At 42.0% G+C, this 27,932-nt stretch overlaps 1 protein-coding gene and 2 pseudogenes across 1 annotated transcript in view; 1 reads left to right on the plus strand and 2 right to left on the minus strand.

The window, feature by feature from the left end:
• Window positions 1–27,932, minus strand: part of LOC137291278 (actin, cytoplasmic-like) — a 162,525-nt gene that overhangs the window by 134,457 nt on the left and 136 nt on the right. The window lies entirely within an intron of this gene.
• On the minus strand, window positions 1,288–27,909 carry LOC137291118 (actin-like; annotated as a pseudogene).
• Window positions 17,491–20,138, plus strand: LOC137291281 (actin CyI, cytoplasmic-like; annotated as a pseudogene).

The following is a 27,932-nucleotide window of genomic DNA, read 5'->3' on the forward strand; positions in this document are numbered from 1 at the left end:
CCCACTAAACAGTCATTTCTGAATAGATCACTATGGATTCTGGCACATCTGTATGTCAGATATGAGCCCAAACAAACCACCTGCTGCCCTCGATTCCAGGGGATTCGTGATTGTATGCCACTAAATGACTGGGTCATGGCTTTTCCCATGCTGGAAGTATGTGGTTTTCTGAATCAGAAATAGTTTTGTCTGACAGACAAGACCCCAAACAAACTACCACTCTCGATCCTTTGAAGGAGAGGTTTATTCAGTATAAACAATATATACATCCAACGTGGCGGTGGAATGTTTGTTAGGTGGAGGGTACACTATCATAATAATGAGGAATAATAGATAAAACTCCTCTGACATCGTCCTCGATATCTCCAGGGCATCAAATCTTAAGGATAACAGTGTCTTCTGTTTTAAACTGTATGCATGGGAAAAATTTCTCTCTAACATGCGTCTTTGATGTGCTTCCAGTAAACATGGTTCCGAGGAGAAAGAAGAATTTTAGGATGGATTCATAGAGGATGTTATATGAGTGCCCATGTCATGCTATGGTAACGAGTACCGAAATGTTGGTATTTCGGCGTTTCGGCACGAGTGTCGTAATCATAGTATGGCATGGGCACGAATGTGATATTCTGTTTATTGTCGTAGAAATATGTATCACTTAAACACGGAGGGAAGTACCTGATTATAATGAAAGGCCACGTCACCTGTAATAGCGGCGGAAGAAAATATCAACGTAATCAGGCAGAGACCTTAGCACCACTTACAGCCACTTACCTACTCGCATATGAAGCAAGTGCGCATTTTCATTAACAGTTATTTGTAAACCCTGAGTCTGAAAAAACACAAACATATATTTCAGTCGTAAATATATAATTGATAACCTTTAATCTCCCATCAACAAGAGTTTTGTTTGAAAGAGCCACTGGTTATCTATGAATGAACGTAGTAAAGCATAGTAAATTTAATGAATGAAAAAATAGTTCCGTTCGAAATCGAGGCTTGACATGGAAAACTTCCTCGTAAAATGATACTTTATCCTACGGCATCGTATGATAATATAAACCCCGATATGTTTGCCCTCGTAAATATTATATATCAAAATTCGAATGATCGCTGATCTTATAAAACTAGGTATGAATGTAGCAAAATTTGGTACTTTTTGAAAAGTCACCGATCATTATCCCCTGCACAATTATGGATAAAATAGTTTTTCAAAATGTGATTTGTTTTTTAACAATGCGGAAATATATGTATGTGTGTTCTGAATACGACAAAAATGAATATGTTGCAACAATGCTTATAGGAATAAAAACAATGATGGTTCAGTGATGGTTCAAAAACAACAACGATGAACTAGAGATGGGCCATATTCATCGTACATATCTTTCGTCATTACAGCATCCATGAAGGAGGGCAACGCCGCCCTCACAGAGCCTCCCACCCATGCTGACAAGATTCCATGCGGAGGTGCTCTCACGTTGACGGAAGTTCCAGCGGGTGCTAGGATCTCAACCTCTTTCCGGAGGCGGTCAGGGAATCCTGGGAAAAGTGTAGACCCCCCACACAAGACTATATTGTCATACAGCTGATCACGGATGGAGCTATCACACAGCTGTATGGAGCGACACAAAATATCCTGTATACCCAGCATTTCCTCACCCAGCAATGGAGGATTAAAAATCCCCTCAGGGCACTTGAAGCGTTCCTCACCCACATTGATGAAGGTCCCATCGGACTGTACATAGGTTTTGTTTAAAGTAGACTTGGTCATCGTATTCAGCTCGTGTTCGTAGTCATAGGCCACGTAGCACAGCGTCTCTTTAATGTCTCTGGCGACGTTATAGTTGATATCGTCGCCTTTTTCGATGAGCAATTTTAACAGGTAATATGTTAGATCTCGCCCCGACACTGTCGTCTTACAGACAGCGTGTGGCAAATAATATCCTTCATATAGGGGAACTGGATGCGCTGTACCGTCACCGAAATCCAGAACAATACCCGTCTTACGGCCAGATGAAGTCAGAGTCAAAACAGCCTGGGCTGCCAGAGACATAGCGGGAGAGTTGAAGGTCTCGAACATGATCTGGGTCATCTTTTCACGGTTGGCCTTGGGGTTCAGGGGAGCCTCTGTCAGAAGGACGGGATGCTCCTCTGGAGCCACATGTAGCTCGTTGTAGAAGGTATGATGCCAGATCTTCTCCATGTCGTCCCAGTTGGTGACGATGCCGTATTCAATAGGGTACTTGACAGTGAGGATACCTCTCTTGGTCTGAACCTCGTGACCGACGTAGCTGTCTTTCTGTCCCTTTCCGACCATCACACCCTGAAAGAGAACGTCTCAGCATTATGTGTATATATGCCAGTAGTTATCGTGTTACTGGCAGTCAATATGTTTATTCAATGATTACAATTCGTAGACAGTTGTATACGACTTAGGTATGAGGCGACAAAAACAATGTGTCTGTAAACAGCAGACACAAAAGACCAAGCGTTAAGTACCACTCTGTGTCAGGACACACTTATGTCAGCAAAATAACATGTTCTACATATGTCGTATTCAGACCCTGCATAACGATATAAAAATTCATACAAGGGGGATAACTCCAACTTTTTTCCCTTCTTGTCGGATATTCAGGCTGCATCAGTTGTTGGTGTCTACATTTCACAACTCTTGAAATAATTTCAAGCATGCTCTTTCTATGTATGTGTTTTTCTAAGGGACTGCTCATAATTTACGGCTGTGGGTTGGGGTGGGGGTACACATGTTGTACACATGTTCTGAATCCGCGAGGGGGGTTGTCATTGATTTTGTGCAGTCACTTACTATGTACATTAATTTTTTTATTTGTTTGTCTGGTTGTTTATTAGTTTATTTGGCGTGTGCATGTGTCTGTCTGTTGGTAGGTGTAGGTGGAGCAGTACATCCAGCGTTATGTGCCAATGGCTAGAGGATTGATTTGAAATTAATTACCTGTGATGAAGTGTAATGGTTGTCTGTATAATTTATATATTTCAACCAGACTTGACTGCGGTGTGAAACAATCACTAAACAAACGTTGGGATAAAGCATATCCACTTTCACATATGAATATGGTATTGTTAATGAGCGATAGAAAATTTACCTTCTCAATATGTCCGAATACGTCTGAAAGTACAAAATGTCCGTACCGAAGGTACACTGCGTCCTGTTAGTGATTGTAGTAATCCATTCTTGAAATCGTAATCGTGGTTTCCAAAACTCATGTTTCAATATTACAGTTCCAGAAAGAAGTAAGAACATGCACGCTCACTTTCATTGATATTGCACCTTATGATGACGCATTGTGAATAGAGATCAACATCCGAGCGTAGACGCTATATGTATTTACAACATCGGTCACTGGCTGAATGATATTTCTCGAGCTAATGCTGCAAATGCAATATGACTTTCAGGACTTTTGTTGTGTTCAAGTAAGGAACTAATGATTAGTCCAGAGAATAAGCATTGTTTACAGTTGAAGCTTCAGGGCACGTACTCGTCAGGGATTAGAAAAGAATACTTAACAACACAAGATTCACAGCTCTATGAGACAGCTCTATGTGTGTCTGATATCGTACCCAGTGGATTAGTATTAATTAATCTTACGACCGGATTTTTCTTACAGTGCACACTATGTCTGTCTACGTTATCTCTATATCAACGCCGGACCCGAACCAGTCTCCATTATCCGATAAAGCATATGCCTTTGATCATAAATATACAAACACATGTAACCATAAAATCTATGTCAGGTAGATGAAAATAAGTCATACAATCAATTTTCGGGATAAGAGTTTGCCCTGCTATAAAATCCAAAAGAAACTGTTGGCTTCAGACCTGTCCTCTGGGCCTGCCAACAATGGTCGGGAAGATACACAACGGCTGGGCGGCCCCGGCAAACCCTGCCCTGCTTGTGCTCGAACCGTTGTCAATGACAATAGGGGTAGATACTTCATCCATCTTCCTAGAAAACAAAACACAACTAATCATGTACTCAATCACGTCACTCAATCTTTCTTTATTGTTTGTATGTATGTATGTGCATATAAAATAGACAATAAAAGACAATAAATTGATTTACAAAATGTACAAAAGGAAGCATGATATTACTGGCACAAGAGTGAATCTCTAAGTTTCACTTCATGTAGTATATAAATATAAAGGTAGTTTTTTTACTGGACTGCCAATTAACACTAGAGATTAATTAGAGATTTTTAAACTCATGAATGGTGGGATTTGAATAGAACTTATGTGGTAAATACAAACATCTCAGATTTTGATAACTACATTCAAACTAAAATAAAATGAAATTCATTTTCAAGAGAGTTATTTTTACACACAGGACATAATTTATTCGATCTGCGTTGGTTAATAATATATCGAACGGTTTCAGTTTGGAGACGGTGCGAAGAACATCGGAATTTAGCAAGGGCCGATTTGGAATTTTGTGATTAATAAATCTTCTATGTTATTCAACATTAAATGAGATTTTAAAACAAGAATAAAGTGAAAATTTAGGACTATTTACTTGCGATGAGTGCCACTCTTGTTCATAACTTGCTCTCAGTCTAAAGACAAATTCTGATATGAACTGATCAACATTACACAAATTTTGCCGATGTTCCCACATAAAGCAAAATCCAAAAAAGTAGACAATATTCCGAATTTTGTATGTCCAGTTTGTTTTACCATTTACAGAGTCTAAAAGTAACATATCGTAGCATTTCTTTACAAACCTGGCATACAATCTAACAGCCTCTTTTTATATACATACACTAGATAACGGCCACATCCTCTCCTAACTACATTTTCGGAGTCGACCGCTTGACATTTAAGAACCGTTTACAGCAAAACATATGTACAATTTCAACTTCATTGAATTTAGCAACTCCCCATATTTCAGCTCCATATAAAACAACTGGGCTAATTTTAGTATCAAATATCTTAAATACCAAACCATAAGGACTTGGATTGAATGTGTAAACAGATTTTAGTATACCATATGCAATTTTCTTAGCTTGCAAATGTTACTATCTTGCACTGACTCCCTTCACACCTTGCAAAAATATTTCATTGGCTTCCCAACATGTTGTACTAATTTACATGTTGCATTTACTTCCCTTACATGTTTGCACAATTTCCTCGGCATATAACACTGAAATTTAGTTTTTCATTCCTCAATGCGCAACCTAAATTCGTGGATCACCTTTATTCGTAGATCGTGGTAATTACCGCGTTTTCTCGTAAACTGTCTCGCACGACGTCACTAAGCTGTACTTCACATACAGCCACGCCTCGCTGACAAAGTAACACCAAGCTAGCCCGTTCATTCACCAGTGAGTGGGAGGTCGCCGACTGTGTACATAAAGCGTACACGTATTTGGACGTTTGAGCGTCGCCGCGCTCGGGTGTGTAGCTACGATAATACATGTTTCATCGCCACAAGAGAGAAACCCAAACAACTTGATAAAAAAAACCCGCTTAAATATCACTGCATACAAAACATTCAAAGAAGGAAGTAATCAACTGCAACATTGAAGTAAGTCCTGTAAGGGAGGCAACTCGGACATACACACCCAACAATATCTCATAACGTGTGCACCAGCTGATTCCAGTGAATGACAGTGTAACACTTGTAACTGCCCTGATACCATTGATGTTTGAACATACCTGACTTCAGTCTCAGCAAGAGTTCTACTACAGAACACGATCCCAACACCAGCCTGCCCATGGGCCGTGACTCGTCACTCTCTTACTTCCTGTACTGGGCAGTGGAGCGTGAATACCACGACCGGCTTTGGGCAGATTGTATGGACGCTTCTAGTGGTTTTTGGCAAATATTACTATTAACTGACAAACTACTGATAAAATATTACCGTCCACCTGTGTCTACATTTTGCATCTCACGAATGTTTGCTGTACACACGTCTGTCTCAAGTACTTCTGAGTCTCGTTAAGACCAACACGTCGGTGTATGTAACAATTATATAATTATATTGATATATTGACAATTCTTTCAAATGTCAGGCAGCTGACTTGTGTGCTGGTGTTAACAGCCAAGTAATCAACAAACGTGTGTTGTGCAGATGGGGTCATCTCAAAAGCCGTTTTCTGGTTACCACTTGAGAGATTTATTGGGAGTCAGTGTTGCCACTTTCAGAAGACGCTGTTGATTTGGTACCCATTCTAAGAAAACCATCCCATTCATTTCGGTATGATAGTATCGGTTGTCTTTAGATTTTGCCTTGAAGACTAGGGAGCAGCCAAGTAGGAATCCCCGACTCTCGCAACCAGCATGGAGCACAATCAGTCGCTCTCCCTTGCCAAGTGGTAACTTTCTGGCAAAGGACTCTGAAGCGAACCATTGTGTCCTTGTGGTATGGGAAACATTTACCCATTTTTCGTCCAAATATACAGGCTCGTAACCCTCTATACGTTTCTTTCGAATTGTGCATAAGTACTGGTTTCTTAGTCGAACAATATCACACCTCTCGCACAGTACACGTCTATTTTCTGAGCCTACTTGTTTGTAACGGAAACCAAATTTGTGAAGCAACTTCCATAAGTGATATTTTGAAGTGACCAAAGAATGATTTGTCTTCATATGCTTTTTTCAGAATTCGCAGAGAGACACAGGTACTTTGATTATATAGAGACTCGATGTCGTTTCTTACCAGCTATTGTTGAAATGAATCGACTTTCTCACATTGTGTGGGTTTTGAGACGGTCCACTTAGTTGTGTCATTGCAGGTTGAATCGGTACAATTTTTCAAGATAGTTTTTGACTTCCCTTCCTTCATCCAAACAGCACGTGCAGTTCGTAAACGATACTTAGCCACAGCACGTTGAGGCCTACCCCTTTCACCTTCGGTTTCAAAAAAGTTGAATACTTTGCAAATAGTTGGCTTAGCGTCGTGTGATAATCTCGTTGTTTCAGGTACTGCAATCACGAATGTCTAGTTCGCCGAGCAAATCACACGTGTCAATTTCACACGCGCACCTTGCCCACCTGGCTGTTCTACCAGCAAGAGGCCCCCCTCGTACAAACTAGCGAAAGGTGACAATAAAATGATGATCGTTTGTTAAATAACTTTTTTATTCGGGTGTCCCAAATTATGAGACACATCATCAGAGTTGGTCTGTCGATTTCATGTGGCTGTGCAAAATTTGGTTTTGTTGCAATTATTAGATTTTGTGTTAGTGAGCAATTCATTGGTCTCAAATGGAATCAAACGGACAGTACTTTCTAAGTGGCATTGTACAATCACAACTTCTTTCAAAGCCCTGGAGGCCAGCCTGGTTATCTGGGTATGATGCACTGGCACTTCACTGAGCGGGGACTGCACAATGGCGCCCTTCACTGCTGGGCGACAGCCAGTTTATTTACAATAGAAAAAAAATCCAGGAAGGGGTTGGCAGAATATTTTGTCAGGTTTTCATCGGTGCTGTAGCAGAGTATACGTGACCAAAGTAACAAACATCATTATCGTTAGAGAAGGACTAAGTTAGTCAAGCAGTTATTCGGATCAATGCGGTGGTAACAATGGCAGAGACTGACAACTGTCAACTGACAACTGTCACGACATTGTACTCACAATGACCACATGGGACAGAACGACCAACGTCGTTAGCATCTTTATGTGAGCAAAATTGAAGATTTCGGTGATTTTCTCTTCTCCTTGTCCCTTATACAGCTGGAATGTTGCTGAGTGCGGTGTAAAACTAAACTCGCTCACTAAAACACATGTTGTATGCTAGAAATACACTCAGCGCCTCATCACACTAATTAGAAAACAAAATTTTGATCCCTAGTCATGATGTTCATTGCTGGATCCAAATCAGTGGGACTGATATTTGGCCTCTTGGCCGTTTTTGGCACGAAAGGACTTTAATTCTCATTGTAAATTAGTCATAATTCATTTACAAATTTGAAATATATACCTGCCGTATTCAGTCGTGTATTTTGAAAAATGTTTTTATAAAAACAATTTGTTCACTGTTTGTATGTTACCTCCAGGACGCGATCTGACCCACTCAGCCACCGCAGCGGTCTAAATAGTTAACTGCATTCATTAACTTCGGCAATGGGAGACATCAAGTTAAACATGCAAAAGGGCACTCGAGGTACGTGATTGACACTACTGTGTGTGAGAGTGAGTTACGTTTTACACCGCAACATCCCAGCAATACCATGGCGGGGGACACCAGAAATGGACTTATCACATTGTACCCATTTCTAAATATACCCTCTCAAAAACTTGAGACTGTGACAAGAGAGAAATGATGTTAAAAGGAATTATGCAATTATATAGCTCTATGTTCGAGCGTGTGAGATACCGTCTACGACTGGACAGATTTATGTTTGATAATTCTGACGTTTTGACAGAAGATATGGAAAATGAAACTTTGCGCCAATATTAGTAGTGGTTGGCAGTTATGATGTCCGCGGTTGCTCCCCTTCCCCTGTTTTGTAACATGTCCGCCTGATTAAACACGTGTGTTCCGGTGTGAAGGTATCGGTATGATATTGGTCTAACTGGCGTGGTGGCAGCGTGGATACGTATTCACCCTTCTGTAAAGTCAGAATTTTCTGGTTAAGACCCATTCAAGACGAAACCGTAGCGTCACGCTCTCACTGGTGTCAATGTCGCAATTGATCTGGATAGGCACACATTAGTATCGTTCAGCGTGTTGTCATCATGGCACAAACACACAGGGCTCCAAAACAATGGATCCTTACCAAAAATGAAACCATTAATTCTTTCGAAGGTTGGAAACAAAACTTACTGTACACATTGTCCACAGATGCAGCGTTTTCCCCATTGTTAGAAGCGGGTGTAACTTGGCTGAAGAAATCTCGTGCCAACCCGAACAGGGGTTTTACAAATGATGGAGAAAATGTCGCTGTCGCTCAACGCAAAACAGCAGTACAAAAAGTCACTACTTTAGAACTTATGCTCGGCCAAATCGCAAACTACTGCCCTGTCATATCGAGAAACACCATAGTGAAAAATTCTACCTCTTTACCGTACATATGGCAGTCAATTCGCCTCCATTTTGGTTTTCAATCAACCGGGGGTCATTTTCTTGACTTTGATGACATTCATTTGGGAGTAGATGAGAGACCGGAGGATTTGTATCAACGCCTGACAGCTTTCATAGAGGACAATTTACTTCTACGTGACTCAGGCATTACTCACCATGGCGAGGCGATTGCCGAGGACGAAGAAGCCTCTCCTACCGTAGAAAACCTAATAGTGCTTACTTGGTTGCGATTGTTACACAAAGACCTCCCCCGTTTAGTGAAACAGAGATATGGGACGGAGTTACGTTCACGCACATTAGCGTCAATCAAACCCGAAATTTCTCAGGCCTTAGACTCCTTACTAGATGAGATACGTACATCAGAGGATGTGAAAGTAATGCGCTCTCAGACATCCACTCGTAACCAGTACACAAAACATTCGTCCACGACTCAGCGGTTCAAATCTTGTCCACTTTGTACAGCAGCAAAGCGCGCTAGTGTGAATCACTTCCTAAGTGAGTGCAAATTCTTGCCCGACCGAGATCGCAAGTATATCATGAAAGCACGGCAAATTGCACACATTTTGGACGACGTGCCCTCCAGTGACGAGGAAAATACATGTCATGATACAGATGCACCTATTGCTAATGACCCTAGTAGTACTACAACATCGGCAAGACGGGTCCATGTCGAGGAATCGCCATACATGGACACTTTCTATCACCACATTTGCGTTCGCCTCACTCTTGACTCCGGTGCTACCGGCAACATGATCTCTGCCGATACTGCCAGGTATCTAGGTACCCCCATCAATAGGAGTACTCAGTCTGCAAGACAAGCTGATGGTACTTCAAAGCTGAAAATAGTCGGTGAAACAAAGTTCACTGTCCACAGAGATAACAGAGAGTTTTGTTTTGAGGGTCTGGTTGTAGAGTCTCTTGATGTCGGAATACTCGCCGGTATACCCTTTTTGTCACAAAACGACATTACAATACGCCCTGCACTCAAGCTTATCATTTTTTCGGATAACACTAGCATTTGTTACAAGTCTGATGAGAACCCAGACATACACACGGTGAGAAGAGCCGTCGTAGTGAGAGCTCCTGAAAATGCAACAACCATATGGCCAGGTGAATACCTGGAGGTTTCCGTGCCCGTGGAATACAAACATGAACACTTTGTTGCAGTTGAACCCCGTGAAGACACTAGACGTTCCTGTTCATCACTATCCAACTTGTGCCCCCCCCCCCCCCCCCCCCCTAGCATTTTGCCATGTTTGTCCGGTCGTGTAAGGATACTGAATATGTCCGATCACCCTCAGACTCTGAGGAAAAACGAACATTTTTGCTCTGTACGTGGAGTCACGACGACAGATTCATATGACACCGTCCAGCCCAACACACCAGCTACTAACTCATCACACCATGCCACTGGATTTTGCTCTGACAGTGTACAAGTCGATCCACATGACATACTCCCAGAGGACGTTTCATACAAGTTTCGTCAACTTATCTGCCAATATGATGAAGTATTTCAGCCAATTGCGAAAGGATACAATGGAGCATCAGGCCCATTCCAGGCTACAGTCAATATGGGACCTGTACTACCTCCCCAACGGAAGGGACGGTTGCCGCAATATTCAAGAGGTCGTCTCGTAGAGTTACAGCAAATGTTTGATGATCTAGAGTCAAAGGGAGTATTCAAACGCCCTGAAGATGTGGGAGTGAACGTGGAATACTTAAACCCGTCTTTCTTGGTCAAGAAACCATCTGGTGGATTCCGTCTGGTAACATCCTTTGGAGATGTGGGACGCTACAGCAAACCTCAGCCGTCATTGCTTCCGGATGTGGACTCTACTTTGCGACAAATTAGTCAATGGAAGTATCTAGTCACCACAGACCTATCCAGTGCATTCTATCAAATACCCCTATCGAGAAACTCTATGAAATATTGTGGAGTGGCAACACCATTTGGAGGTGTCAGGGTATACGTACGATCAGCCATGGGAATGCCGGGCAGTGAGACTGCTTTGGAGGAACTCATGTGTCGGGTACTTGGCGACCTCATTGCAAAAGGAATAGTGGCAAAGCTCGCTGACGATCTGTATTGTGGCGGATCTACACCTGAAGAGCTTTTGGACAACTGGAAGTCGGTTCTACAAGCCCTCCAGAAGAACAACTTAAAGCTTTCCCCCAAGAAAACATTCATTGCTCCACGATCAGTCACCATCCTTGGATGGAAGTGGCAAGATGGATGTATTCAAGCAAGTCCCCATCGAATCGCAACCCTATCTTCTTGCAGTCTCCCCAAAACTGTCTCTGGCCTCAGGTCATTCATTGGAGCTTACAAGGTCTTGTCTCGCGTTCTCCCCCAATGTGCACCCACAATAGGTCCTCTTGATGCTCTTACCGCAGGACGACAGTCGGGTGATAAGATAGATTGGACGACTGATCAAGTCGAAACCTTTCAGTCAGCTCAGAAGTCATTAGCCATGAACAAGACAATCACCCTCCCATGCTCAGATGATGTATTGTGGATTGTGACAGATGGAGCCCTGAGAAAGCCTGGTATTGGTGCCACAATGTACGTGGTCAGGAATGGCAAGACAAAACTGGCAGGCTTCTTCAGTGCCAAGCTGAAACCGCGACAAGTTTCATGGATACCTTGTGAAATAGAGGCATTATCGATTGCTGCTGCGATTCGGCATTTCAGTCCTTATTTGATCCAGTCTCGTCACAAGTCTCATGTGCTGACAGACAGCAAGCCATGTGTCCTTGCCTTTCGAAAGTTATGTCGAGGGGAGTTCTCAACCAGCCCGAGAGTGTCAACTTTCTTATCTGTCGTGAGCCAGTATCAAGCTACTATCGATCACCTTGCAGGTGCATCCAATGTCCCGTCTGATTTTGCCAGCAGAAACGCTCCAGATTGCTCAGATCAGTCTTGTCAGATATGCTCTTTTATTGACACCATGGAAGAATCCGTTGTAAGGAGTACCTCTGTCGAAGACATTGTGTCCGGAAAAGTACGACTACCCTTCATGACTCGCACCACATGGCGTTCCTTACAAAGTGAGTGTGGTGATCTAAGACGTACCCATGCGCATCTGCTACAGGGTGCACGTCCTTCCAAGAAACTGACCAATATCAAAGACATCAAACGCTACCTCGCTGTTGCTACAATTGCAAAAGACGGACTGTTGGTTGTCAGGTATGCTGATCCCCTGCAACCTCCAAGAGAATGCATCATTATTCCCCGCCAGATTGTCGACGGAGTCATAACTGCCTTGCATCTCAAGCTCAACCATCCCTCTGCTTACCAACTGAAACAGGTCCTTCATAGGTACTTCTATGCTCTTGATTTTGACAAGACAATTGAACGCATCTCTTCAACATGTCACCAGTGCGCTGCCCTCAAACAAGCACCTGTAGTGACCTTAGAACAGTCCACTTCTGAGCCACCAGAAGTAGTTGGAGTTTCATACGCAGCTGATGTGATGCGTCGTGAGCGTCAGATGATCTTTGTCCTGAGGGAATGTGTGTCATCATTTACCCTTGCATGTCTCATTGAGGATGAGAAGGCTTGCACATTGCGTGATGCTCTCGTTCGCTTATGTGTCGGAATGTGTCCCCTAGATGGACCAAGATGCGTAGTCCAAGTTGATCCAGCTCCAGGATTTCTTGCCTTACACAATGACCCCTTGCTGTCGAAACACAGAATGACACTTGAAATTGGTCGCGTCAAAAATGTCAACAAAAACCCAGTAGCTGAAAGAGCTATTCAAGAACTAGAGTTAGAAATTCTGAGAACCGATCCATCAAGGGGTGCCATCTCTTCCACGGCCCTAGCAGTAGCAGTCGCCTCATTGAACTCGCGCATTCGTCACGGCGGGCTTTCGGCTCGTGAGATTTGGACTCAACGAGATCAATTTTCTCACCAGCAATTCCCCATGTCAGACAGAGCATTGATATCCTCTCAACACGATTCTCGCTTGAAGAACCATCCCCACAGTGTCAAAGCCAAAAGTGACAACGGCGTGTTTCCATTACCTCCTGTGTTAAAAGTTGGGGACATTGTCTACTTGAAGTCTGATAGAAACAAGGTGTGTTCTCGTTCAAGATATCTCGTCTCCAATATTGATGGCCCATGGTGCGATGTGCGTAAATTTGTTGGAGTACAGCTACGCGACACAGCATACCGTATTCACTCCTCAGATTGCTATCTTGTTCCACCTACACTTCAAGAGCCGCAGGTCACTCAGGAAGAAGACCGAGAGGAGCCTAGTGTACCTGTTGTTACTGATACAGATCTGGAGGTTAATATGAACCCCACAGTGATCCATCACCCAGTGATTCCCAGTGAAATTGATCCCCTGTTTAGCCATGACCTTCCACCAAGCTCGGAACCTCCTTCAGAGATAGTACAGCCTCCAGAGCCTCTTCTAGACACTGACCCTGCACAGACGTGTAGTCGTCCTAAGCGCAACAGGAAGAGTCCATCTTACCTTCAGGATTTTGTGTTGGATCTTTGAGTTTTGTGTTTTCAATTGGGGCAGAATAATCCCCAAGAACCAGAGGGTAGTCTGTCCTATGATGGTTCTTTACTAGTTTTTGTATTTGTGTTCACATTGTGTTAGTTGCTCAAGTGTGTATTACTTGGACCCATTGAGTATGCAAAGGGACTAAATAATCCCCACATTACTGACGTTTGTTTATCCAGTGTTGGTTCCTTTAAACTGTTCTAGCTCTTGTTGTTTCATACCAGTGACACTTGTTATAACAGTGAAGTCAATGACTTTTAATCATTCCTTACAACTTCGCGTTAAACAGCAGTTATATGTTGTATCTGTTAAGGGTGACCCAACTCCTATCTTTAAGAAAAAAAAGGTGGTCACGCCAATATTAGTAGTGGTTGGCAGTTATGATGTCCGCGGTTGCTCCCCTTCCCCTGTTTTGTAACATGTCCGCCTGATTAAACACGTGTGTTCCGGTGTGAAGGTATCGGTATGATATTGGTCTAACTGGCGTTGGTTAAACTCTCAAGAGTGCACCCTCGTGCACGTTCCCATTCCGAGACGGGTACGGTTTTCCAACCATCATGCTGTTTGTATTTATTGCCTGTGACCTTTAAATTGAATAAATTTCTTCTTCTCCTTCAAAGAATCGACGGCAGCAGCTGGTTGGTTTGAGAATCAGCAATTCCAGGCTGTGAAAATCCATAACGATACAAACAGACATGACGGGTTAATGGCCTACAGTGGCATTTTTAGTGTGGCTGCAATGTTTCCAATTTGACAATATGTAAAGATACCACAGCTGGGACAAGTCCTGCGATGCATCATGTAAATAATTCTCAACTTTATCACAGTTCCTATTGTAGCGTTTGTTGAAAATTGGATTAAAATGAAGATTCACCAGGTACTCAGGGATGTGTCTCTTTGACACTTTTCCGTTATTAAGAAAACATCATTTCTTAGGAAACCATATGATTTAGTCGTGCTCAAATGTGCCTCTTATCCAGCGACAGTGCCTCTTATCCACATCGTGAACTCTGTTTACGCACACTGCAAACATACATAATATATGTATAACCATATTTTGGTGGTATTGGAAATAAGATTTAATCTGAAATGACACCGAAAGGAAAACAAATTCTGCATAGTTTTCAGTGTTGTGTAAGGCGTGTCATTGTCGTTTGTAAATACGGAGTTGACGTTGGACATGACGGGGATAGATCTCTAGATCAGGTTGACAATGGTTTTGTGGAAGAATCCAGCCCACATCACCACACCCCACAACCAAACATTTCTGACACCTTCTATTATGACGATACGGCAAACAATTTAGATCAGTCAGTGAACATATTCATCCTTTCTTATGATTTAGCTGTACATGAATTACAGCCGATGGCTCTTCTTATAGGGAAGACAACTCCGGATGCACGTGCATTGTCATTGTCATGAAATACATCCCATCATTGCTTTGGTTACTGCATTTTGACGACATGTTTCTTGTATAAACTAAAACATCTGAAACCAGATTGGCTAAATTGGCTATTTGAACCTTGGTTACAAAACCAGGTCTACCTAACATATAAAAAAGAGAAAAAATCATTAAAATTAACATGAAACATATCTGGCAATTGTTTCGTAGCGTGACATTTCTTTAGCGTTTTAGTATTGTATCCAACCATAGGGCATAGGAAAAAATATTATTCAGTGTTTTGTATCATTACGTTAAGAACAATGATTCTTGATTTATCAAGGAAACGACCTCCAAGTTGGTGAAAAATGCAAAATATCGGTAATCACTGCTAATCATTGATGACACCAGGTGTTCGTGAACGGGCAACGTGTTATCCGCAGATGAAATGACAAAAATGTCCATAAACGGTAATCTTTTAGACATCTCGTTTGCAAACTGGAACCGTTTCAATATGTAAACCCCACGTGTAAACTGTATATAACTTTAGAATATGCTTAAATTATACTAACCCTCCCTAAAAATGAAGGCTAAGACCTATTTTTGCTAAAGGTTAGTCTACATCCTCTGGCCCAAGCGTAGAATTTGTGATGCGTTAAATACAGGGAACACATTATCACCCCTATTGGGGGAAAATGAATTCTTTATTGTTTGTCTTTATATGTTGCGCTCTTTTCACATGTTCCTAACTAGTGGGCAAAAGAAAAACGTGTTAATGATCGATAGAATCAAAGCAAAATGTTTTTAAGTTACAGTACTTATAATGAAGTTAGCATTTGGGACAATGGACCAACAGTGTCTATGAGAAACTCATCACAGATGAAGAGCATGTGTCATGTAATAGACAGTGGGGTAGGAATAGCACAGTTCATAGATACAAGAGTATACCAAAACACAGCACGAATATGCCGAGGACAATGACAAAAGGCGATTGGTATCGCCAGTATGGGGGCATCACAACGTTAACTGGCAAGAGCCTTAAACTGAAGCCAGGTCAATATCAGCATATTCCAAAGCGAGAGTTCCGACCCTTCTGTGGAATGGCATTCACCCGTCTTCACCGTCAACACAGACTGCAAATAGGTACGAACTGAACGTCGGTGGCTTGGAGAGAGTGCTACTTACAGATGAAAGTCGGTTCAATTGCTTCAGAAACGATTGCATAGTACGAGTCTTGGATCCAGGAGAGACTGACCAACTGTGCAAGTTAGGACATTGTAAATCGTAAATAACCCTTAACTTAAGAGACGTTTACGACGGGCTTACTATGTCTGCATGGAACGAAATATGCTAGGTATCCTTCAGTAAGTCGTACAGAGTAAGTAAGCGCTCAGAGGCTTTTGTGAACCGACACCCTGGGTCCTTGGGGCCTGAAGCTTTTTAGAGTTGAGGGCAAACACTGCTCAGAGCGACTGATACCAAAATGCGTTCAAGAAGTTCAGCTGTCCAGTGAAGAAGGCGACATGGTATGTGGCGACATTTGTGGCAAGAGAACAAGAAGTCTAAATGTCTCGCGATACAGGGATGAAGTATTGAGACCTTTTGTGGTGTTATTGGACAACGTCCAAGTGAAGTCATTTTGTATCACGACAATGAGATCTCACACCGCCAGAAGGTTTTGAGAATACATGCATAACGTTAACGTCTTGCGTAATACCTTCTCTGGCGTTCTCGTATTCTGACATGAATCCCAGTGAACATCTCTGAGATCATCTTCATCGTCAGCTGAAACAGGTTGTATCACCTCCAGATAACCAACAGAGACTTGAACAGACTCCCATGAACAGAATCCCTCCGGACGTCATCCAAACGACGTCAATAAGGAGGCATGTGTTGGTGTGTATGGATGCCACGGTGGCCACACTCGCTACAAATTATGTGTTCCCTGATTTCTGTCGTGCCTCTTCGTGCATATTTGTTCAATGAACACTGATTTACTGATTTTGTTCATTTTGACCCCTTGACTCTTTCTTTGACTTGCAGCAAATGCAAGACCAGCATTACGATGAACTTTCAGTAAATGTATTGGAAAATGGTTTCTGTTTGTAAAATAATCAGCATAAATCTAACATACCGCTTTGTTTCCAAGTGAAGTCAGTGACTTTCGTTTTGACAGAAGTTTATAAACAAAACAAAACGTGCAAATCTCTGATCGATTGATAATTATTGATTTCTTCTTCTTGACATTCCAACCCTGCACCGCAACACCCCTCCCGTACCGAACCATCATATCTCTGAGACGAGTCTCCTCTTCTTCCTTATTTCCCCACCCTTGCCCCATCCCCGAAAACTGGCACAGCTATTATCACGTTCCACGGGATCAATACATGTAGTATGACAGTGCTTTATAAGGGAACTGTTGTGGTACCCGAGAACTGCATTGATCTTCGCACATAAATACAGCTGTGGAGGATGTAGAGTACTTCAGTCCTCAGCCGGCGTGCAACAAGGAACGATACTTGCTCTACACTATGAGTGATGACAAGGTTGCTGCGATTGTTATCGACAACGGCGCTGGCACTGTGAAGGCCGGGTTAGCTGGTAGTGATGCCCCAACAACTGTTATCCCCTGCGTCGTTGGTCGTCCCCGTCATCAGGTATAACACTTAATATTGCTAGTGTCATCTTGAAATATTACAATTTAACATTTGTTAGGAAGATATCAGTTACTCACAGTCTTCGATTATATTTCTATATACTTTTGTCATCTCTCAGACGGAAAGACAGATATGTGTTTGTGTATGTTGCCCTGAGGTCATCAGTACATGATGTGTAAAATTATACCAATGAATTAATGCGCAACCTGTAAATTTACTATTTATTAGGACATTGATAAATCAGTAAATACCATAAACACGTTTTCCTCAACATAAATAGGTGGTACATCACAACATTATTGTGGCTACCTTACAATAATTCAACATTTTCTATGCGAAGTAGCATAAGTGATTTATGTCTTGACGGTTGGTTGTGGAAAAATAAGGCAGATATTTTTACTTTATTTCTAAATATAAAGGACATAAACGTAATACATGGTACTCACTGGACATTGGGTATCTATTACATTTACACTTTTCGTAACTAGTACTGCTTCAGCTTTGAAGTTGTGAGCATTACATCTAAAGTAAGAGTATGCTTAAGTTGTGATGATTTAGTCTGAAAAGGATATACGTCCGTATTAACGCACTTTGTATAATCTGAACTAGAGATGAACACATTGCTGTCAAAAGGGACAGAAAATTCAATGATATAAATAATTTCATTAGCTTCATTTTCGAAGACGCCCTGGACATGTCCAGGGTCATACCGTGGATGGACCTCCGGGTCAAAGCCACAGGCATGGCAGAGACGATAGTAAAAGCAGCGAGCCATGCCATCATGTCTTTTAAGATATGCTGTTAAGAAGGGCATCCACTCACAAGGTGTTGGGCAGTCTCTGTAGATTCATTGCAGAGACGACATTTCATGTTCACATTTTGATTAAGAATCACAGTCTGGCGATTGTGAGTGGGAAGTGACTGGTCCTGAGCAGCAAAAAGGAAGCCCTCAGTCTCACATGTGAGACCAGGCGAAGGAGTCGGTTGGACTGCTGTTCTGTTCCACGCACTGCATGTACACAAGATGCAATGGCTTCTCAGACAGCTTCTCCACAAAGAACCGGCGCTGGGCAGACTTGGTAAAGGACTTCACCTGGTTTACTCCCATCGCTGTACTGTCCAGCAGTACATCACCATGAGCAAAATCAACTTCAAATTTCAGAATATGTCCAACACCCTTGGCACGCTTAAAATAGCTGTGGAACTCCTTGCTTTCATTGTGAGTCTTGACGTGCATCACCAGAGAATCATCCGATAAATAAATATGTGCAAAAGTACACAATAAATTCTGTCATGAAGAGCTTCCACCTTAATCAAACCCCGACCTCCTGAACTGATTGGCATATATAAACGATTAAGAGAGGAAAGAGGGTGGTGTGCTCTGTTATCAGACATGATCCTTCTGGTCAGGCGGTCAAGACTCTGGATGTCTTGTTTTGTCCAATCAACTACTCCAAAATTATTAATTGAAACAATATTCCTTTTGGCTGTGTCAAAAATAACAATCGTCTGACCCGTCAATACATTTTACATTTCAGACGGCGGGACAGAAGGAAATCTACGTTGGTGAGGAGGCTAAGTCCAAGAGAGGTATCCTCACCCTGAATTACCCCATTGAGCACGGTATCGTCACCAACTGGGACGACATGGAGAAGATCTGGCATCACGTCTTCTACAACCAGCTCCGTGTGGCTCCAGAGGAGCATTCAGTCCTTCTGACAGAGTCACCCCTCAATCCCAAAGCTAACCGTGAAAAGATGACCCAGATCATGTTCGAGACCTTCAACTCTCACGCTGTGTATTTGGCCAACCAGGCAGTTCTGTCTCTGCTCGCCTCTGGTCGTACCACGGGTATCGTGTTGGACTCGGGTGATGGTGTCACCCACACTGCTCCCATCTTTGAAGGTTGCTCCCTACCCCATGGTATTCTCAGGTTGAACTTTGGTGGCCGTGATCTCACTGATTACCTCGCGAAGATTCTAAGTGAGCGTGGTTACTCCACCACCACAGACAGACAAATCGCCAGGGACATCAAAGAGAAACTGTGTTATGTTGCACTTGACTTTGAGCATGAAATGCAGACGGCTGCCACATTCACTTCTTTGGAGAAAAGTTACGAGCTTCCCGACGGACAGGTCATCACTATTGGCAACGAGAGATTCCGTGGTCCAGAGGCATTGTACCAGCCATCCTTCTTGGGTGGGGAGTATGCTGGTATCCACGAAACAACGTACAACTCCATCATGAAGTGTGATGTTGATATCCGTAAAGAGTTATACGCCAACATTCTTCTCTCCGGAGGTAACAGCATGTTCCCAGGAATGGCTGATAGACTACAGAAGGAGATCACAGCCCTTGCTCCACCAACTATGAAGATCAAGGTCATCGCTCCTCCAGAGAGAAAATACTCCGTCTGGATCGGTGGTTCTATTCTTGCACCTCGTTTGACCTCCCAGCAGAAGTGGATCAGCAAGCAAGAGTACGATGAGTCCGGTGCATCAATTGTTCACAGAAAGTGTTAGGTACTGACACTGCATAAAGCGGTGACATTCAGGCAAATACCTATGATCATTGTGATTGCTGCTATCATTTACTGTTCTTCGAATCGTTTCAACTGTTGTAATATTGAAATGACAAAGAAAACGTACTTCATGGCCTCTCCATAATGCTTGGAGCTTTTTTCATGTTTTCTTACATGCTGCCTTTCTTACTGGGTATTCATAACTATTTTTGTCTTTAATATCTTTTCAATGTCTTTTTTACTCCTTTGTGTCTATTGCATGGCTAGTTTGAAAAAGAGTAAGGAGCCGAGATGTCCTATTCACTGCAGCAAAACCATCGATTAATGGCTTTGGGTAATTATAACGTTCCCACAACGTATTTGTATCTGAGCAACATAAAATGACTGTGTCATTTCTGTTGGGTATGTTACGCAGATAAACAGATTATATGTAGTTCCGATTGCTTCCACGAGTGAAAGTATGATTTTCACATGTTAGCCATTATATCTTCTAAGGTGACAGGGGTATGTATTCTTGATCCCAGTCTGACCCCGTTTTGTTCATATTTGAAAAACAAATCGATATGAAACTTGGAGATCAGTGTGCAATCAAGAGATTGATAACTGAATGTTGGACTGTTTTATGAATACATTCACACAGTAAAGCTCTGACACGCATCAAAGATGATGAGCCTTTGGTAATATGAATGTGACGGTTGGAGAGAATATTAAAGATGGTCGCTCTGACTGCTGGACGTTGTAAAAGTGGTGGTATCTCTGACTGTTGAAGAGTAACAAAGATGGTCTTTATGACTGTTGGAGAGTGTAACAGAGATGGTGTCTCTGACTGTTGTATCTCTGACTGTTGAAGAGTAACAAAGACGGTCTTTATGACTGTTGGAGAGTGTAACAGAGATGGTCTCGTATCTCTGACTGTTGAAGAGTAACAAAGACGGTCTTTATGACTGTTGGAGAGTGTAACAGAGATGGTCTCTCTGACTGTTGTATCTCTGCCTGTTGAAGAGTAACAAAGACGGTCTTTATGACTGTTGGAGAGTGTAACAGAGATGGTCTCTCTGACTGTTGTATCTCTGACTGTTGAAGAGTAACAAAGACGGTCTTTATGACTGTTGGAGAGTGTAACAGAGATGGTCTCTCCGACTGTTGGAGGCTGTAAAGATGATGATCTCCCTGTTGGAGAGTGTAAAAGCGATGGTCTCCCCGTTGAAGAGTGTAACAGTGGTGGTCTATCTGGCTGTTGAAGAGTGTAACAAATATGGTCTCTCTGGCAGTTGGAGAGTGTAAAGATGATAGCCTCTGACTGTTGGAGAGTACAAAAGTGATGGTCTCTCTGACTGTTGGAGTGCAAAAGTGGTTGCCTCTCGGACTGTGGAGAGTATAAAGATGATCTAACTGGATGTTGGTGAGTGTAAAAATGATGGTTTCCCTGTCTGTGGAGAGCGTACAAATTATGGTTTCTCTGACTGTTGAATGGAACAAAGTGAAAGTCTCTCTATTCATAAATATGAAGATTCAAACTGTCATTCTCAGTGTACGATTCAAGATCAATACCTAATATAACCTCCATATGACTGTATGACAGCCAGCACTCATACCCTGTGACCCTCCTGATCCTCTGGCAGAGCAGTCTATGCATTTTATCGCTTAAAGCATGTCCTTATTGGGCCAAGTTCTGTATCGGAGGATCCCTTTGCTATACATGACGACCAGTCAGGTCTAACATATGCTTCAAAGTGTTAAGAACGGGGTTTATTCAATCGTGAGATATGTCAAGTTTCTTGGTGTTAATAATTCCATTGAATGATTAATACACTTATTGGTAAATACTGCATAACATAACCTTGTTTCTGTAATTTCTTTGCATAATTTTGATATTTTGCATGAAACGTTAATCCTTTTTTGAAAGCACAACACATACAGCAAAGTAAGATACAATATATATATATAGCATGCATGCATTTTTTTTTCGCTGTAAAGTATTCAAATATGTAATATACAAATGGGTCTTTAGGAAGAGTAAAATTTCTGTATTTCTGGCCAAAGACCTTGTACTGAAAAGAATATGTCTGTCTGTATGAATAATTAGTCAGCAGCAGAGGTCCCAAACCCCAGCTTGATGGCCCGGTGGACTGTGACTTGTCACTTCCTTTGATGGGCCGGTGGGCCTAAAGGATGTTGATAGATTGTACGAACGCTTCCAGCGGTTTGACAAACGATCTCAGCGTCTTACCGATAAAATCTCCTACCGATAAAATCTACATTTCAAAATTCCGACCTTCAGAAATTCTGATGCTTCCTCTGACAACATAAAAAATGTAGTCATATTCAGTGAATAAATAGTTTATTGACTTACACATGCTACACATCCTTGATCAAATGTACACCATTTACACTAGAAACATCAAGATAAGAGATTAGATTTTCGGCTTATTTCTTAGGGCGCCATCACATCTTTCGGTCACAGGCGTTGTTCTGATGGCCGTAGTGATTAATCATAGTTTGATTATAATGCCATCTTACCTTGTGTACTACGGTCAAAACAATGGTGCATTGGGGTCAGTTACGGTCTACTTTCCATAGTCTGTTTCTAGGCTCTCCTAATCATGTAATGCCACTGTTTCACAGCCAGGCAACCTTACACAGAACACACATGGTCACATAGTCGCCTACTGATGTTTCCATGGACACCACCAGTGTTACAATGCCCGGTAGCCCAAGATATAACAGACGCAGTCACATAGTCGCCTATTGATGTGCCGTGGACACTGCCACTGTTACAAGCCCTACATATACCACACAAGGTCATATAGTCGTCTATTGATGCGTCGTGGACACAGCCATTGTAAAACTGTTCGACAGGCGGTGAATGTACATTCACATCCACTTCCACATCCACATCCACATTCACATCCACATCCACATTCACATTCACATCCACATCCACATCCACATCCACATTCACATTCACATTCACATTCACATTCACAATCACAATCACATCCACATCCACATCCACATCCACATCCACATCCACATCCACATCCTCATTGACATCCACATTCACATTCACATTCACATTCACAATCACAATCACATCCAAATCCACATCCACATCCACATCCACATCCACATCCACATCCACATCCACATCCACATTCACATTCACATTCACATCCACATCCACATCCACATCCACATCCACATCCACATCCACATCCACATCCACATCCACATCCACATTCACATCCTCATTCACATCAAGTCTTTGAATGTCATTTAGAAGTGAAAATACATAAGAATGAAGATTTTTATGGATATCAACTTCTTTATGAGAGAACACAACGTTTCGGAGTTAATGCTTACTCCTTCATCAGGTGATATTTATATGTACAGGTAAAACAATAACAAAGTAACAAGTGGAACGAGTTAACGAAAGCTTGTATAAACAAGCACTGATAGGAAGCCGATAGTTAAGATAACAATGATGGAAGCCAATGGTAATGCATTACAGTTGATTGGATATGTTTACATAACACAGATACGGGGTAAGGACGATGTACATGATTGGGGATAAGGATGGAAGCCAATGGTGATACATTACGCATGATAGGATGATGTACATAACACACGATAGGGGGTGAGCATGTTTACATGAGGGTTGATGATGTACAAACACAGGTAGGTAAGGGTGTACTCGGGTAGCTTGGCTATACATGAATTACATAGATAGAATGTACACAGGTAGATGAGATTAATTTATCAATAAGTCCCAGGCACTTGGTAGGTACACTCCTTGGTCGCGGTTGATGGCTGGTTTCTGTCTCCGGATCTCGATGGCCTCTTGTAGTTTCCTTTGGCGCCAGTTGTTGTTGTTGATAGATAGTATCCTAGTGTCCTCAAATCGAATTGAGTGTTCAGGGTTCTTGAGAATGTGTTCAGAGATGGCCGATTTCTGGTCGAGTTTCCTGACTGAGGTCTGATGTTCCTTCATTCTGGTGTTGATTGGTCTCAGCGTTTCTCCAATGTATAGGTCAGACCTCAGTCAGGAAATTCGACCAGAAATCATGCTCAAACATGCTCACCCCCTATCGTGTGTTATGTACATCATCCTATCATGCGTAATGTATCACCATTGGCTTCCATCCTTATCCCCAATCATGTACATCGTCCTTATCCCGTATCTGTGTTATGTAAACATATCCAATCAACTGTAATGCATTACCATTGGCTTCCATCATTGTTATCTTAACTATCGGCTTCCTATCAGTGCTTGTTTATACTAGCTTTCGTTAACTCGTTCCACTTGTTACTTTGTTATTGTTTTACCTGTACATATAAATACACCTCTGTATCCCTTTCCCAATCACCTGATGAAGGAGTAAGCATTAACTCCGAAACGTTGTGTTCTCTCATAAAGAAGTTGATATCCATAAAAATCTTCATTCTTACTCATTCACATCCACATTCGCATCTACATTCACATTCACATTCACATCCACATCCACATCCACATCCACATCCACATCCACATCCACATTCAGATTCACATTCACATTCAGATTCACATTCACATTTACATTCACATTCACATCCACATCCACATTCACATTCACATTCACATCCACATCCACATCCACATCCACATCCACATCCACATTCAGATTCAGATTCACATTCACATTTACATTTACATTCACATCCACATCCACATTCACATTCACATCCACATCCACATCCACATCCACATCCACATCCACATCCACATCAACATCAACATCAACATCAACATTCACATCAACATCAACATCAACATTCACATCAACATCAACATCAACATCAACATCCACATCCACATCCACATCCACATCCACATCCACATCAACATTCACATCAACATCAACATCAACATCAACATCAACATCAACATCAACATCAACATCAACATTCACATCCACATCCACATCCACATCAACATCAACATTCACATCAACATCAACATCAACATCAACATCAACATCAACATCAACATCAACATCAACATCCACATCCACATTCACATTCACATTCACACCGTCAACTATAGTTCTTACAGGTAAGCTGTCACTGTTACAGACAACGCCATGTTTGTGTTCTGGGATTTCATCAAAGCGTATCCTTTGGGTTGTGTTTAAGCGCTATCCTTGCGTTCATGTCACCAAAAGGCGTGACCTCATCGTTCATAACTGAATGTTCTATCAGCCACCGATCTACCAGCTTGATTGTTGTTGTGTTGTCTCCTGCAGCATGAACCTTTGAGCTAGTGGAGAAACATGCATTTCCTTTAAGATGATATCGCTACAAAATGTTTACAGAGCAAAGAGTTTGCAGGTTGTTGTGAAAATCTGATACCTGCTGACAGTATGCAGTTACAGTTTTGTTCATAAGCACGTATACGCCGCCTGATAATCTAACTCCTTTAGACAGTCTGATGTAGGATAGATAAAACATCGATACCAGATGGATTCCAGATGGATACCAGATTTTGAAGAAAGATTCAGTCAGATAAATTATGTCAATTCTTTATATAACTAATAAATTCAGTTATATAATTCTTTATATAACTGCATCATCAAGTTTTGAAATAATGAAAGGAATGCCCTCAATATTCCAGGGCCTAGATTTTCGACGCTCTCTTGGCGGTATGATAGTCGTAAGTTAATGTTAATCTCTTTTCATATCATATATATTCAATGGCAAGAGCATTTTTAGCGACAGTCTATAGCAATCTCTTGTTTACTTCCTGTTCGAGAAGTTATAAATGAATGGCGAATGTTCCCGACACTCTGTCAGTGTATATAAAGGATGGCTCTGTTGAGACACATACAGACTTACACTCGGAAATACTGGAGCTGTGTGCCTCTGCCTATCAACGTCTGTTTGTCAACAATATCAGATTCAAGACTGACACTCCGTGCCTGACCGCTCACTGTGGAAACAAGCGTCAGTAAATATCTGATCTCACTGTAAAATGCCAAGATTCTGGTGAGTTAATATTTGATATGTGTGACCCATTACCTTAGACTTGTGACTCAAGTGCATCGTACTAGAAATCTGTATTTTGATTCATTGTAACTTGCTCACTGTTTGCTCAATGTATTATTGAATATTTAAGACTTGTGTATGGTATTTTTTGCTGGTTCAGAGGGGACTCTTAACCGTAACACACCCTAGAAGAGATAAACAACTAAAACATGAAAATCGTGGACATCACAGTTTCATTATAGGAATCAATTAGAACACACTATGATATTGTGTATTTCTGTAAAATACTCAACAGAAATCACTATTACCTTAACATAGTTTTCGTTCTGCAGCTTCCAACATCATTAACAGACTACAGCGTGTCCAGAATTTCTGCAGCCAAAATTCTCCACAATACCGAATTGTCTTCCCAGTTCTCATTGTAACTTTCTAGTGTTTATCGAGTATTGTGTCATGGTAGCTGAAGGACCTGATCTATCCTTCTGCTCGCAACATGAAGTCTCATTGTCGTCAGCATCTGTATGTACCAAAAGTGTAAATTTACTTGGTTGTGGTCATCGCTCCTTTGCTTTGCAGCAAACACACGAGTGGAACTGCTATTCTTCTTGACATTAAATCCTCAGATTCTCTTCAGATCACTTCAAAGTATTCCACGTGCCTATACAGACAAGAGCTCTCCAACTTTTCGTGCGCTGTCAGCATACATTGTGTATGGAGATATGCACCGTAATTATTACAAATATTTTTTGTTGCTACTGACATCTACTGAAAGACTAAAACAATTAGGCAAAACTACTCCGTGTAGTTACGTTCAGATTTCGTAACTTTATTGACGGATGGTTACAGGCGACGTCACTTTCCATGAAGTCTGCAGCAGTGAATAGTGCAAGAAACCGAATATCTCTCTCTTTACTCGTTTTCAAACCAACCATACAAGAGATCCAAGAGAGTAGAAACATATAAAAGACACAATGAAAGTTATGAATACCCAATACCAAAAGGAAACATACTTAAAAGCTCAAAACATGAAGGAGAGGACACCAGGAATTTTGTCATTTCAATGCATTTCAATACAGCTCCAACTACCAGAATAAAACTACGAAAGAGTGGTCTTCTAAATGACTGAAAGTGCTCTCTTCAATGTCAACATCACATGCAGCTGCAGTACCAGGAACTAAGCACACTTATTGTGAACAACGGATGGACCGGACTCATCGTACTCCTGCTTGCTGATGTATCTTTGCTCAGAGGTCAAACAAAGGGCAAGGGTGGAGCCACCGATCCAGACTGAGAATTCTGGTGAAGCGCTGCCCTTGATCTTCATTGTTGCTGGGGCAAGGGCTGGATCTCATTCTGCATTCTATCTGCGATACCTGGGAGCATGGTGGCATATAGGTCTTTACGAATATCAACATTACACTGCATGATGGAGTTGTATGCTGTTTCGTGGATACCGTTTGATACATACCCACGAAGGATGGCTGGAAGAGGGCCTCTGGACAAAGGAACCTCTCCTTGCCAATGACGACGACCTGTCAGGAAGCTCATAGCTCTTCTCCAGGGAGGAAGAAGCGGAAGTAGAAGGCATCGCCCGCTCTAAGTCCAGTGCGACATAGCACAGTTTCTCCTTGGCCTGGCGATTTTTCCCTCGGCAGTGGTAGTGAAGGAACAACCACCTGAGTCAGGATCTTCATCAAATATTCAGTGAGATCACGGCCACCAATATCCAGTCTCATTGTGGCGTTGGGTATGGCATGGCATGACACTGGCAGAA

Source organism: Haliotis asinina, chromosome 7 (genome assembly GCF_037392515.1).
Source record: "Haliotis asinina isolate JCU_RB_2024 chromosome 7, JCU_Hal_asi_v2, whole genome shotgun sequence".
NCBI lineage: Eukaryota > Metazoa > Mollusca > Gastropoda > Lepetellida > Haliotidae > Haliotis > Haliotis asinina.